The sequence below is a fragment of the Saccopteryx bilineata genome, chromosome 11, assembly GCF_036850765.1.
Source record: "Saccopteryx bilineata isolate mSacBil1 chromosome 11, mSacBil1_pri_phased_curated, whole genome shotgun sequence".
Lineage (NCBI taxonomy): Eukaryota > Metazoa > Chordata > Mammalia > Chiroptera > Emballonuridae > Saccopteryx > Saccopteryx bilineata.
This window is the reverse complement of record NC_089500.1, coordinates 27,835,950-27,840,614: the sequence shown is the minus strand read 5'-3', so window position 1 is coordinate 27,840,614 and position 4,665 is coordinate 27,835,950. Positions and strand designations below refer to the sequence as shown.

At 34.0% G+C, this 4,665-nt stretch overlaps 1 non-coding gene across 1 annotated transcript; it reads left to right on the top strand.

Moving 5' to 3' along the window:
• The first annotated feature begins 705 nt into the window (after positions 1-705).
• On the top strand, positions 706-781 carry TRNAP-GGG (transfer RNA proline (anticodon GGG)). The gene has a single exon. It is a non-coding gene; the product is annotated as a tRNA-Pro (tRNA).
• The last annotated feature ends 3,884 nt before the right edge of the window (positions 782-4,665 follow it).

The window sequence follows — 4,665 nt, the reverse complement described above, 5'->3', positions numbered from 1 at the left end:
ATATGTATATATATTTTATTTATGTATATACATATACATATACATATACATTTTTATTTATGTATATATATATACACACTGTTAAAAAAACAAAAGCAAAAATAAACAACTTAGAAAAAATTTAGCAGATATTGTAGTATACACTGACCTAATCTCCTGCCGTAATAACTTCATATCCAACCTAATAGACTAGCATGAGTAATAGCATTTTATCCCAATTAACTCAGCTTAGCACTAAATAAGCTTGGGTTTCTTCTATAAAATTTTAAATACTTCCTCTTGACCACCTGCACACATTTTCTTGATTTGCATTTATTTGATTTTAATGTTGTTTGTTTTATATGATTTTGTGTTTTACTTTCTAATCAAGAGGAATGAGAAGTATGAAATGGAAAACTGCTCCAAACACACCCCGGATCATTCCCTCTGCACAGCTCCGAGTCTATTCAGTGGGAGAAGCAGGTGCTGCTGAGGTCACAGAAATACTATCATGTTTTTCTTACTTTCCTCTTTTTTTTTTTGAAGACTAATACATGAAACTTTGGCAGACAAACCTCTTTAATTTTAAAAAAAACATAATGTGGGCACAAAACTTTTAGGGGAAAGTTTGCTAGATTTCATGGTTTTGTAGTATCATTCATGAGAAATAAAATCAGTATCCCAGAACAAAGCAAGAAAACAAGCTGTAAAATCAACGTAGAATGGGCCCTGGCCGGTTGGCTCAGCGGTAGAGCATCGGCCTGGGGTGCAGAAGTCCTGGGTTCGATTCCCGGCCAGGGCACACAGGAGAAGCGCCCATCTGCTTCTCCACCCCTCCCCCTCTCCTTCCTCTCTGTCTCTCTCTTCCCCTCCGGCAGCCAAGGCTCCATTGGGGCAAAGATGGCTCGGGCGCTGGGGATGGCTCCTTGGCCTCTGCCCCAGGCATTAGAGTGGCTCTGGTCGCAACAGAGCGACCCCCCGGATGGGCAGAGCATCGCCCCCTGGTGGGCAGAGCGTCGCCCCTGGTGGGCGTGCCGGGTGGATCCCTGTCGGGCGCATGCGAGAGTCTGTCTGACTGTCTCTCCCCGTTTCCAGCTTCAGAAAAAAAAAAATACAAAAAAAAAATCAACATAGAATGAAATCACACTGATGACTTTTCCCAATTTAAAGAAATGGCAAAGGCAAACATATAAATAGGATGCAAATCATATGAATAATAATAAATAACTATCATGGGTATTAAACTTTCTATCAAAATTTTGTTTTAGTGTTGTGGTATATTCTAACATGTAAGGAATTCTAAAACATTTAAAACATGTGGAGGCAGGGATGAATTAAAGCTCTTTGGGGGTATAGCAGGTATTTTAAAGATGGAAGAATGACAAACCCCTGTGAAGCTGATTCATTGACTTAGTACCTAACCGGCAACAAGTGTTTGATGGAAGATAATTAAGAAAAATTCAGGGTGCTATTAAAATATCTTTCCAAAATCTTACTAGGTTAACAAAAAATATTTACAGAGACGTATCAGAGATCAAAGATGCCACCAAAAGATAGCATTTACATATCTAATGTTTAAATTTACCCCTCTAAAGTTTTTTAGTTTATTCTTGTTTCTTTGAGCTAGCTTTTTATGGAGTGGATCAACATGGAGAAATGATGAAAAGAAATGGAGAACAAAGAACAGAATACTTTCTGTTGCCTTTATGTCCCCCCTTCTCAATACAAGTAAAGCAATGAAATTCATTGGGAAAGAAGTGAATACAAGGAGGCCTGAATCTGAGTCTTGACTCTGCATTAATTGGTTATGCAATTCTAAATGAGTAATGTAACTTCTCTCAGTCTTATTTTAATTCTGTTAAATATGTGGGTTTAGAACCAACAACCATAATTTCCTTTTCATATTTTAATTAAGAAATACTTTAAGAATATAGAAGAGTGTACCAAATGATATTACAATCATTGTCTACTACACATATTTAATAAATGCTAATTTGTTGTTATATAATTTGTACATCATAAAATTGGTCAATTGTAACTTTACAACCCAGACAATTTTAATAAATTTATAGAGTTCTGTAACCATCCCCATAATCTAAGTATAGAACAGTTTCATCACTCCCAAAAGATCCTTTGTATGCCTTTCCCTTTAAATCCCCATTCCAGAACTTCCATTTCTAGACATCTCATATACAGAATCATACACTAAGTGGCCCTTTGTTTTGTCTTTCTCTCTTCGCACTGAATCAGCAAACTGGCCCATAGGTGAATCCTTTCTAACTCCTACTTCTGTGAATAAAGTTGTGTTCATGCATTCATTTACATAATATCTAAAGCTATTTTCCCACTATAAGGTCAGAGTTGAGTGGTTGCAATAAAAATTTTATAGACAACTTATGTTCTGGTCCTTTAGGGAGAAAGTTTGCTTATTCCAGGCTTGGCATGTCTTTAGGTTTTTCATTTTTTTAGCATGTTTTAGTACTTTGTGCCATTTTTGTTGTTCAATAGTATTGCATCATACATACCACATTTTCTTCACCTATTTATTCACCACATCATGGGATTGTTTTCAGTATTTGGCTGCTATGAATAATGATGCTATACGTATTTGAATATGTGTCTTTTTGAGGACGTATGTTTTTATTTCCTTGAATAGATATGTAGGTGTAGAATTGATGGTTATATGATAAACTTACATTTAACTTTTTAAGAAAGTCCCAAATTGTATTCCAGAGTGGCTATGCAAATTAACATTCCTACCAGGAATTTATGAGGGTTAAAATTTCTCCATATCCTCATTAATACTGGTTTCCTGTCTTTTTGATTTAAGCTATTCAAGTGGGCATGAAGTGGCATCATCATTTGTAGTTTTAATTTGCATCTCCTAATGACAAATTATATGGAATGGTTTTTTCCTATGCTTATGGGTCTTTTGTCTACCTTCCTTTGTTAAGTGTTTATTCAATTGCCTATTCAAATTCAAATTCTGGACACAGTCCTTCTTTGGATTTATAATTTGTAAATTTTTTTCTCTGAGTTTAACATATGTTTTCAATTTCTTAATAATGTCTTTTGAAATGCAGTTTTTAATTTGATGGAGTTTAATTTTTTTAATGAATTGTGCTTTAGGTGTTGTAGTTAGGAAGTTTTTGTCTAACTCAAGGTCATGAAGATTTTCACTATGCATTCTTCTAAGACATTCTTAGTGTTAGCTCTTATATTTAATTCTATTATCCATTGTAATTTAATTTTTTGTGTATAATGTGAGTGAAGAGTTTAAATTCATCTTTTAGTATGTGGATATCTAATTTACCTAGCAAAACTTGGTTAATAAGACAATCCATTCTCCATTGAATTGCCTTGGTATTTATGTCAAAGGTCAAGTAACAATAAGTGTTAGACTTAATTTCTAAATTCTCAATCCTCCATGTTTCTATGTGAACACCAATGGCACAGTATCATGATTACTGTGCCTTTATAGTAAGTTTTCAAATTGAAAACTATAAGTCCTTTCACTTTGTTCTTCTTCAGTATTGTTTTAACTATTTTAGGTCTTTTGTATTTACATGTAAATTTTAGGGTCAACTTGCCAATTTCTGCCAAAACAAACAAATAAACAAAGGAAACAAAACAAAATCCTGCTGAGTTTTTATGAAGATTGACTGACTCTATAGGTTAATATTAGAAGACTTGCCATCTTATAGTCAGTCTTCAAATATACTGCTCCCCTAATTTTTGTGAGCAGTATAGATGAGTGTAGAGAATGTCTCTCCATCCGTTTAGACTTTAATTTCAGTCAGCAATGTTTTATAGTTTCAGTGTGCAAATCTTGCATAGCTTTCATTAAATTTATTCCAAGTCTTTTATTCTGTTTGATGTTATTGAAAAGTGGAATAACTTACTTTCATTTTCTTATTAGTAATTGATTGGATATAGAAATACTATTGGCCTGACCTGTGGTGGCGCAATGGGCAAAGCGTTGACCTGGAATGCTGAGGTCGCCAGTTCAAAATCCCAGGCTTGCCTAGTCAAGGCACATATGGGAGTTGATGCTTTCTGCTCCTCCCCCTTTCTCTCTCTCTCTCTCTCTGTCACCTCTCTCTAAAATAAATAAATACAATCTAAAAAAAAAAGAAATACTACTGTATTATGTATCCTTGCTGAACTTGTTTATTAGTTCTAATAGTGTGAGGTTTTGTTTTTTATTGGCAGGGTGTGTTTTTGTTGATCTCCCAGTATTTTCAACATACTGGATGATGTCTTTATGGTTTCACTACTTTCTGATCCTAATCTCTTTCAATTTGATTCTTTATTTGACTAGCTATAACCTCTAGTACAATATTAAATAGAAGTGATAAAAGCAAACATTTTTACCTTGGTCCTTATATCTCAAGAGACAGTCTTTCATCATTAATTATGATGTTTGCTGTAGGTATTTTATAATGTCCATTATTGTATTGATAAAATTCCCATCTATCGGTAGTTTGTTGAGAAGTTTTATGACTTGGACAAAGGTTTTTTTGTATCTATTGAGGTAATCATATGATTTGTATTCTATATACTATTAATATAATGCATTGCATTAAATGATTTTCCGATGTTTAAACAAACTTTGCATTAGCCGAAAAAAATCCTTCTTGACCATGACATATATATATATCTTTCTTTATGTTGCTGTACTTAGTT